The following is an 11,316-nucleotide window of genomic DNA, read 5'->3' on the forward strand; positions in this document are numbered from 1 at the left end:
AAATTTGCCGCGATCCTCGCTAACTTATTTTAATTATTACTTATTAACAATACTTCTTGGGAGTATTGTTAAAAGAAAATTAAAAGAAAATTACAGAGGGTTTTTTTAACATCTAAAGATTCAAATGTGCATAAATTGAAAACCTTTGCCTATGATCTTTAAGATGGAAAAAATTAGCAAAGACAAAAGTAGCTATGTGGTGGCATGGTGGTGTAGTGGTTAGCACAGTCACCTCACAGTAACAAGGTCCGGGTTCGAGCCCAGCAGCTGGCGTGGGCCTCTCTGTGTGGAGTTTGCATGTTGTCCGCGTGGGTTTCCTCTGGGTGCTCCAGTTTCCCCCACAGTCCAAAGACATGCAGGTTAATTGGTGGCTCTAAATTGACCGTAAGTGTGAATGGTTGTCTGTGTCTATGTGTCAGCCGTTTGATGACCTGGCGACTTGTCCAGGGTGTACCCCGCCTTTTGCCCATTGTCAGCTGGGATAGGCTCCAGCTTGCCCACGACCCTGTAGAACAGGACAAGCAGCTACAGATAATAGATGGATGGATGGATGGATGGATGGAAGGAAAAGTAGCTATGTACATGAAAATACATAGAATAAAAAAATAGAAGAATCTGAAACATAGCGGCATGGTGGTGTAGTGAAAATCTTGAAAATGTGGTCTTTTGTTTAATTTTCTCGTCATTCCCAAACAGTAGTGACGGCACACCGCCATGCAAATGTTCTACAGTGGTGCTTGAAAGTTTGTGAACCCTTTAGAATTGTCTATATTTCTGCATAAATATGACCTAAAACAGCATCAGATTTTCACACAAGTCCTAAAAGTAGATAAAGAGAACCCAGTTGAATAAATGAGACACAAATATTATACTTGGTCATTAATGCCGCTTTTCCACTACAAACGCGGCTGAGCCGTGCCGTGCTGAGTCGAGCTGAGCGGGGCTGTTGGAGTTGCATTTCGACTACAACCGCGCTGAACCGTGCTGGCTGGAAGTGGGTGGACACATTGGGTGGAGTTAGCGAAAGTGGGTGGACGTCACGTGATGTCGTTAAGCAGCGCAAACAGTGACATCAGTGACAGTGGCGGAACAAGTCAGAGCCGGGCCGGGGGCGGGGCAAATGACCGGGCCCTTTATTAAAGCTTATCATAACATCATTTTAGGCTACAAAATGTCCGCAACTGCGGTGTTTACCAATTTCAACACTACCGGGTGCAACTATGCTATTTAGTACATCAAGTCCTTCAAACAAACATGTAACTCAGAAACAAAAAACATTAGGATACTGTACATGGCTCATAATAAAACATCAATAGCCTATACTGCGCACATTATTTGAAGGGCATACGAATGAGCGCTCAGAGGTTGCAACGGTGACAGGAAGAGTCAGAAATAAAAGGAGGGCGGTGCAAACCTCACTGAATGCACTGTGTTTACCAATTTCAACACTACGGGGTGCAACTATGTTATTTTGTACATTAAGTCCTTCAAACGAACATGTAACTCAAACAAAAAAACAGGTGACATACTGTACATGGGTCATAATAAAACATCAATAGCCTACTGCGCGCATTATTTGAAGGGCATACGACGAGCCTTGCGCTCCGCGAACTCGTCCACGATGCTCTGTGTCACTGATTCAGTGAGCTTTTAAGCGGTAGTCTCACGACCCGAATAGTAAACAATAAACATGGAGGACATGGAGTCATTAGTGTTGCTGGTCTTGGTGCTGTGGCTTGTTGTCACCGACAACGCCAACAGATACTGGCAAGAGCGTATAGATGAGGCGAGGCGCATAAGGCTTCAGAAATTCTCGTAATTCATAATTATTCTCCTTCCGGGTTTGCGGTGTTTACAGATCCCAGCGCGCTCGCGGGGCGTGTGTGGGCATGTGAGGACACTCCTCCTCACCAATCAGTGCACAGGGGAGTGTCTGCTCACGCCCCCAACCTCACTCGGCACGGCTTGGCTCGCTTCAGCCCCACTCCAAAACGGTGCGAGTTTTAGGGGCTAAGCAGGGCTGAAGCGAGCTGAGTCGTGCTGGTTTTTGGTAGTCGAAACGCGAGCCGTGTCGGGCTGAAGTGAGCTGAAGTGAGCTGAAGTGAGCTGAAAAAGGGTAGTGGAAAAGGGCCATTATTTATTGAGGAAAATGATCCAATATTACATGTCTGTGAGTGGCAAAAGTATGTGAACCTTTGCTTTCAGTATCTGGTGTGACCCCCTTGTGCAGCAATAACTGCAACTAAACGTTTGCGGTAACTGTTGATCAGTCCTGCACACCAGCTTGGAGGAATTTTAGCCCAATCCTCCGTACAGAACAGCTTCAACTCTGGGATGTTGGTGGGTTTCCTCACATGAACTGCTCGCTTCAGGTCCTTCCACAACATTTTGATTGGATTAAGGTCAGGACTTTGACTTGGCCATTCCAAAACATTAACTTTATTCTTCTTTAACCATTCTTTGGTAGAACGACTTGTGTGCTTAGGGTCGTTGTCTTGCTGCATGACCCACCTTCTCTTGAGATTCAGTTCATGGACAGATGTCCTGACATTTTCCTTTAGAATTCGCTGGTATAATTCAGAATTCATTGTTCCATCGATGATGGCAAGCCGTCCTGGCCCAGATGCAGCAAAACAGGCCCAGACCATGATATTACCACCACCACCATGTTTCACAGATGGGATAAGGTTCTTATGCTGGAATGCAGTGTTTTCCTTTCTCCAAGCATAACGCTGCTCATTTAAACCAAAAAGTTCTATTTTGGTCTCATCCGTCCACAAAACATTTTTCCAATAGCCTTCTGGCTTGTCCACGTAATCTTTAGCAAACTGCAGACGAGCAGCAATGTTCTTTTTGGAGAGCAGTGGCTTTCTCCTTGTAACCCTGCCATGCACACCATTGTTGTTCAGTGTTATCCTGATGGTGGACTCATGAACATTGGCCAATGTGAGAGAGGCCTTCAGTTGCTTAGAAGTTACCCTGGGGTCCTTTGTAACCTCGCCGACTATTACATACCTTACTCTTGGAGTGATCCTTATTGGTCGACCACTCCTGGGGAGGGTAACAATGGTCTTGAATTTCCTCCATTTGTACATTGTGGCAGCGGGGGCATGGTCAAGCGCTGGTCTGTGACCGGAGGGCGGAGTCAGGGAAGGTAAGTGGCAGAATCACTGCACCTGATGTCTATTAACGTGTGTTTGTGTGCGTCTCCCCCAGTGACCGCGCCCTACATAAGGAGAGAGAGTAGAGGAAAGGAGCTCTCTCCCCAACCAGACAACTGATGTGTGTGCGTGCCTGTGACTGGGAGTGTTTGTATGACAACTGAAAAGTGTCAAAATAAAGAGTTTTTGGAAACTCAGTTCTGGCCTGCCGTACTTCTGTGCTCCACCCACCCGCTCCAAGTACTACAGACACAAATCTGTCTGACTGTGGATTGGTGGAGTCCAAACTCTTTAGAGATGGTTTTGTAACCTTTTCCAGCCTGATGAGCATCAACAACGCTTTTTCTGAGGTCCTCAGAAATCTCCTTTGTTCGTGCCATGATACACTTCCACAAACACGTGTTGTGAAGATCAGACTTTGATAGATCCCTGTTCTTTAAATAAAACAGGGTGCCTACTCACACCTGATTGTCATCCCATTGATATAAAACACCCGACTCTAATTTCACCTTCAAATTAACTGCTAATCCTAGAGGTTCACATACTTTTGCCACTCACAGATATGTAATATTGGATCATTTTCCTCAATAAATAAATGACCAAGTATAATATTTTTGTCTCATTTGTTTAACTGGGTTCTCTTTATCTACTTTTAGGACTTGTGTGAAAATCTGATGCTGCTTTAGGTCATATTTATGCAGAAATAAATTCTAAAGGGTTCACAAACTTTCAGGCACCACTTTACATTCGGACATATTCCACTCCCCGTCCACATAAGTGCCCAGTGCATAGCCCGAGTAGTTCCGTGTGGAGACAGTCACTGATCTGGGGTGGGGTTTCCCAAAAGCCGCTTAACGCTAAGAGCATCTTAACTAGGAGAGAGTGTGTTCATTGTGCTGCTCGCTCTACCATTCAACAATGATTGTTGTGCTATGATACTTTTGGGAAACTTGGCACATGCTAGTCCGGTTTACCTTCTTCCGTATGCTTTATGGTTTTTCTTTTTCTTTCTTCTTTTCCCATATCTTATTCTTTTTTATATTTGTATTTGTAAATACTTAATTTAATTTATCGAGAAGTTCTCTCTATTTTCTATTCTCTGTTTATCCTGTAACGATGCTGCTGGAATTTTAATTTCCCTGAGGGCACCCTCCCAAAGGGATCAATAAAGTTCTATCTAATCTAATCTAAGTGCCATCCGTGTTAAGAGGTGCTTACACGTCATGCACGTAATCCACATTAGTCCCTGAGTTAGATCTGGATAGTCATATATTGTAATTGAAAGGATGAAGCTGAAAATAAAGCTGACACTTGGTCAACATCAACTGGTTATTTTATTCTTATTCCAGAAATGTCACCAATATAGTTGAATATTAACAAGTTTTCAATCAAAAACAATCACAGCAACTTTTGGAGAAAAAAAAAAAATCTCATTAATATTACCAAAAAAGAGTGACTTTCAGGGAGGCCTGCAAGTGCTAGGAAATGCACTAGAATGCAACTCAGAGTACATAGAGCCCATGAGCTTTCGGGGGCCTAAGGCGGCCCCCAAACCCCTGGTTGTTATGACTGGTGCTACTACACTGATATTTTGGTCTAATTAAAACCCTGACAGGCGGCACGGTGGTGTAGTGGTTAGCACTGTCGCCTCACAGCAAGAAGGTCCGGGTTCGAGCCCCGTGGCCGGCAAGGGCCTTTCTGTGCGGAGTTTGCATGTTCTCCCCGTGTCCGCGTGGGTTTCCTCCGGGTGCTCCGGTTTCCCCCACAGTCCAAAGACATGCAGGTTAGGTTAACTGGTGACTCTAAATTGAGCGTAGGTGTGAATGTGAGTGTGAATGGTTGTCTATGTCTATGTGTCAGCCCTGTGATGACCTGGCGACTTGTCCAGGGTGTACCCCGCCTTTCGCCCGTAGTCAGCTGGGATAGGCTCCAGCTTGCCTGCGACCCTGTAGAACAGGATAAAGCGGCTAGAGATAATGAGATGAGATGACATGAAAACCCTGACAACCAGGGACTTTCAAGTAACGGAAAATACCATGTATGGACATTATACAAAAAGGCCCTAATATGTTTTTAATGCGTGTCTCTACTGTCCTCTGGTAGTAAGCAGTGGAAATGCACCTCACCTCTCAGTGAAGCCATACTGTTAATAATTTAAGCGTATTATTTTTTTATTACTGTATTTTAAATTAATTTGCAAATAAGAAAAATACAAATCATGTCCATGGTCAACAGCCAGATCAGGGACTTACAGGTTACGGGAAATACCATTAATAGCATTAAATTACTTACACACACAAAAAGCATTCCGTGTTTTTTTTTTTTTTTTTTAAATGCGTCTCTTCTGGCCTCTAGTGGAAAAAAATGGAACTGCACTTCACCTTTGTGCGCTGTACAGTTTATGATTGAAGCATTTTTTTTATTTATTTATTACTGTACTAATCTGTAAACAGCAAGCAATATGTAACCAGGTTCAGGGTAACTGCCAGACCAGGGACTTAATGTCGAGAAAAAGGACAAATTAATGGATACAAGAAACTACTTCTGTATTTTCTGCGTGGTTCTAGTGGCCTCTAGGGGCGAGAAGTAGAAGTGCACATTAGCCATACTGTCCATGATTAAAGGGCTTGCTTGTTTTTTTTTTATTTTATTTACTTATTTATATGCAAACAATAAGAGAGATATATAGTCAAGTTTGGGACAACAGCAAAATCAAGGGTTTACAGCTAATGTAATTATCACTAATGGACATTCACGAACCAATAAAATAAATAAATAATGCTCCGGTGGTGGCCTCTATCCAGGAGCCTGCAAAAGACATTATAAAAAGTCATTTTTGAGTGTCTAAGAGTTTTACATATTTCCAAATCAAAAAAAATTATTTCACCTTTGGAGAGACAGGAAATTTTTAGATATATTGTAGTTGAAGCACATTCAAAGGTTGACAGAAAATAAAAATTCTAATCTAATTAGGGTGGAACATTTGGGGTGGCATGGCCGTGCTTGAAGTAATTCATGCCACCCCAAACGTACCACTCCAATTCAGTTCATTTAAAGTGAATAAATCATATCAAGATTGTGATAATTTAAAATTATCAAATGCTGTAGGTTTCTCCACCAAATTCACTGAGGATTAGGAAAGGCACTCCAGAAATATTCAGATATTCAGCAATGTTCTATATATAACAAGCCTGTGTCATCAGTTAATACCCTGATTTGACCACTTTATATCTAACAACCACACTGGATACACCACTTTTTCCAAAATATGCCTGAAATAATGGTAAAGCATACTGATTGTGTATGAACGACACACCCAAGGTATTTTATATGTAATAGATTTGTATACATTATATTTGTATCAGTATTTTGTTTTATTTATCATATTATCAGGCCTACACAAACTTACCCTCAAGTTTCAGAGGCAAACTTTTGCCCTGATTCTTTAACATGGAAATGAGGTTCTGTGCTTTTTTACTTTGGCTTATTCACAACTAAAAAAGCAGACTTTCACTTGGAAAGCAGTTGCAAATCTGAGCCTTGATGATTTGAATGCAGTCAACAAGGCAGCATGACAATGTTGCTCTGATCTGTTCCTGGAGGCACAAGATTTAGTATTGGGAAAAGAAGTATTCACACTCGTCAACTTCAAATAATCGTTTTGAATGAAACCTCTCCTACTAACTTTAGTGGCTTTTTAGAAATTCATGCGAATTCATTGAAAGCAGATTGTTGTTTAGTTTCAATGCAGAATGTCATTCTAATACCAAGGCTTATGTTCAAGTACCAAGTTTGGGCAGAGAGAGAAAGATTAAATGTATTATTAATTATATCTGAAGTAAAAGCCATTTCTATGTGCAAAATGTGCATCATTTTGAGTCCAAAGTAGGCAAAGATACCCAATGTTATGAACGTAGGCTGTACTCTCGAGGGTAAAGAATACTTATACAGTTTTATAGAAAATAAACAGTAGGACACCATTTTGGATGCAGAGCATTGCATGTTTTTAGTCAAGTGAATTACAATTCTTTCAAACAAATCGGTTAAATAAGGTTTTAATTTTTTTTATTCATCACATAATATTGCAGAGGATTGGTGTCCATAACCACATGATTTGGCTTAAAAAAAAAAATCAATTTTTTCCAAGAACACCACCAAAAAAGTGTGTGAATCTTAGTACCAATACTTAATATTTTCCTTGGTAACTCAAACCCTTAAAGTTCTTGATTAAACAACAACAAAAAAATAAAACCCCTAGATATCACCACCATTGTTTAATTTTAACAAAATATAAAAGTTGCTGGAGATGGAGTTGCCAGGTAGAAGGAAAAGAGGAAGACCAAAGATGAGATTTATGGATGTTGTGAAAGAGGACACATGAGGACAATTGGTTGGTGCTACAGAAAAAGATACGGAGGACAGGAGGAGATGGAGGGACGTTATGTGCTGTGGTGACCCCTAACGGGAAGAGCCGAAAGAAGAAGAAATTGAATTGGGAAAACCTGGTAAAATATACAAATTCCTGTTTTATGTACAAGATTATTAATGGACTGGCTCCTCCTGTACTAAGAAAACGTGCTATAAAATGGTTCAGTTGCTTATAAATCTACTTGTAATGCAGTAAAAGGAAACTGTACAATCCCATTAAGAAAAAGTAGTTTCAGTCAATCTGCATTTTCTGTTCAAGCTGCTCCAGAGTGGAACCCAATACCAACTCACATTAGAGATTTCAATCCAACTTAAAGAAACGGTTGATCAGCAATCAGACTTGTCACCACTATAACAATACATCATATTGTTGATTCCTCCATTTGCCCATTTTGTTTGCTGTTTGTTCCATTTGTGCCACACTTCTTATGCTATTCATTTTTTAGTTTATATTAATTGTATTTTTATTGCATGTGCCATGTCCTCCTGCATTTATTTTTACTATTCTGTGCATTTTTTAAGGTATAGCTGACCTTTTAACATCAGTTCATGGAAAAATAGATGTAAAACAGTCATTTTGGCTAATTCTGGGCACATTTACATTTTATGTTTATTAATGTGCATGGTCCATGTCAAATAAATCTTAAATAAATGAACTTTCCACGCTCTTCTTTATCCGAAACTTGATCAGTGTTGAGAAAAACATTTTACATCAAGTAATTGCTTGATGTACGTGGCCTACCACAAAAGAGAATCACCTACAATTTTACCCTCATTTACCTTCAATAAAATCATCTCATCTCATTATCTCTAGCCGCTTTATCCTTCTACAGGGTCGCAGGCAAGCTGGAGCCTATCCCAGCTGACTACGGGCGAAAGGCGGGGTACACCCTGGACAAGTCGCCAGGTCATCGCAGGGCTGACACATAGACACAGACAACCATTCACACTCACATTCACACCTACGGTCAATTTAGAGTCACCAGTTAGCCTAACCTGCATGTCTTTGGACTGTGGAGGAAACCGGAGCACCCGGAGGAAACCCACGCGGACACGGGGAGAACATGCAAACTCCACACAGAAAGGCCCTCGCCGGCCACGGGGCTCGAACCCGGACCTCCTTGCTGTGAAGCGACAGCGCTAACCACTACACCACCGTACCGCCATCCGGAAACCAATTGGCTTGAAATTTTAATTCATTATGATGAGTAGTGATGACTACAGTATCACTAAAATCACTACAGAACTTAAATATTTAGTTACGGAGTATTCAAAAAGAATATTATTATTCGTGGTCATTCATGTTCTATACCACTTACCCATTATTGGTCATGGGTGAGTTGGAGTCAATACCAGCCGACACTGGGCGAGAGTGGGTACAGCCTGGACAGGTCACCAGTCCTCCTCTTCTTTCAGCTGCCCCCATTAGGGGTCGCCACAATGGATCATCGTGATCCGAGCTGGCATAGGTTTTTACACCAGATGCCCTTCCTGACGCAACCCTCCCCAATCTATCTGGGCTTGGGACCAGTGCCAAGTACGCACTGGCTTGTGCAACCCCAGTGGCTGGATATTTTACCTAATCTGCATGTATTTGAACTGTGGGGGAAACCTGAGCACCCAGAGGAAACCCATGCAGACACGGAAAGAACATGCAAAGTCCACACAAAGTCCCCCGTCGGCCGTGAGGTTTGAACCCAGAACCTTTTTGCTGTAAAGCATTACATTACAGGCATTTAGCAGGATAAGAGCATCTGGTAGGGGAAAAAAAAAAAAAACATTGAACTTCTTGTACATCGCTCTGGATAAGAGCATCTGTTAAATGCCTGTAATGTAATGTAATGTACAGACATTTAGCAGATGCTCTTATCCAGAGCGATGTACAAAAAAGTTCAACATTCCCTCCCCCAATCTACATGTCTTTGAAGTGGGAGGAAACCCATGGCAGATATGGGGAGAACATGCAAACTCCACCCAGGAAGTCCCCCATCAGCCGTGAGATTTGAACCCAGAACCTTCTTGCTGTGAAGCATTACATTACAGGCATTTAGCAGGATAAGAGCATCTCATCTCATTATCTCTAGCCGCTTTATCCTGTTCTACAGGGTCGCAGGCAAGCTGGAGCCTATCCCAGCTGACTACGGGCGAAAGGCGGGGTACACCCTGGACAAGTCGCTAGGTCATCACAGAGCTGACATAAGAGCATCTGCTAGGGGAAAAAAAAAGTTTCACATTACATACATTACATTAAATTACATTACAGGCATTTAGCAGATGCTCTTATCCAGAGCGATGTACAAAAAAGTTCAACATCCCCCCCTCCCCCAATCTACATGTCTTTGAAGTGGGAGGAAACCTATGGCAGATATGGGAAGAACATGCAAACTCCACCCAGGAAGTTCCTCATTGGTTGTGAGGTTCGAACCCGGAATCTTTTTGCTCACCACTGCACTAGCATTATTATTATTATTGAAATTCTACACTTTACCATACCACTTGAACTATTTTACATATCACAAAGGATGAAGGAACTAACCCTAACACATACATGAATACAAAGAGAAGTGGTTGATATACCGCATGGCACATTCCTGAATATGTGGTACAATAAACTGTAAAGTATCCATTATTATTATTCAAAGTCAAAAGTCCCTTCCCACACCATATGGCGCGTAGGGCGGCGCCGATCTCCGTTTCTGTAGCCCTCGGCCTTTCGTCTATTACATAGCTAGGGCTACGGGGGGGCTCGTCCTCTGGTAACCGCAAGAGTTTGACTCCCCACTTGCATCTGTATTGCAGCGTGCCTTGCCAGACGGCAGTAGGTACCATTTTTATGATGGTCTTTGGTATGACCCGACTGCGAGTAGATCTCCCGATCGAGAAGCGGACACGCTAACTACTAGGCCAACTTGCGGTCATTATTATCCATCCATTATCCGTAACCGCTTATCCTGTACAGGGTCGCGGGCAAGCTGGAGCCTATCCCAGCTGACTATGGGCGAGACACGGGGTACACCCTAGACAAGTCACCAGATCATCATAGAGACAAACAACCATTCTCATCTCATTATCTCTATCCGCTTTATCCTGTTCTACAGGGTCGCAGCTGACTACGGGCGAAAGGCGGGGTACACCCTGGACAAGTCGCCAGGTCATCACAGGGCTGACACATAGACACAGACAACCATTCACACTCACATTCACACCTACGGTCAATTTAGAGTCACCAGTTAACCTAACCTGCATGTCTTTGGACTGTGGGGGAAACCGGAGTACCCGGAGGAAACCCATGCGGACATGGGGAGAACATGCAAACTCCACACAGAAAGGTCCTCGCCGGCCACGGGGCTCGAACCCAGGACCTTCTTGCTGTGAGGCGACACAACCAACCATTCACATTCAATTTAGAGCCTCCATTTAGCCTAACCTGCATGTTGCACTGTAGGGGAAACCGGAGCACCCGGAGGAAACCCATACAGACTCCACATACCGTAGAATGGCCCCCGTCAGCCACTGGGCTCGAACCCAGAACCTTCTTGCTGTGAGGCGACCACCAAGTTCATGAAAATTCTTTAAATATTTAAAAAAAAAAAAAGTCAACTTTCCTCTTCAGAAAACCGATACTTGACCTATTCCAATATGCAAATAAGTGCAGATGATCTCATACATATGCAAATCAGCTCATGCTGTCATTTCGCTCCCTTTCAGTTTTGTTGCGCATGCGCTG

This window comes from Neoarius graeffei, chromosome 10 (assembly GCF_027579695.1).
Source record: "Neoarius graeffei isolate fNeoGra1 chromosome 10, fNeoGra1.pri, whole genome shotgun sequence".
Classification (NCBI taxonomy): domain Eukaryota; kingdom Metazoa; phylum Chordata; class Actinopteri; order Siluriformes; family Ariidae; genus Neoarius; species Neoarius graeffei.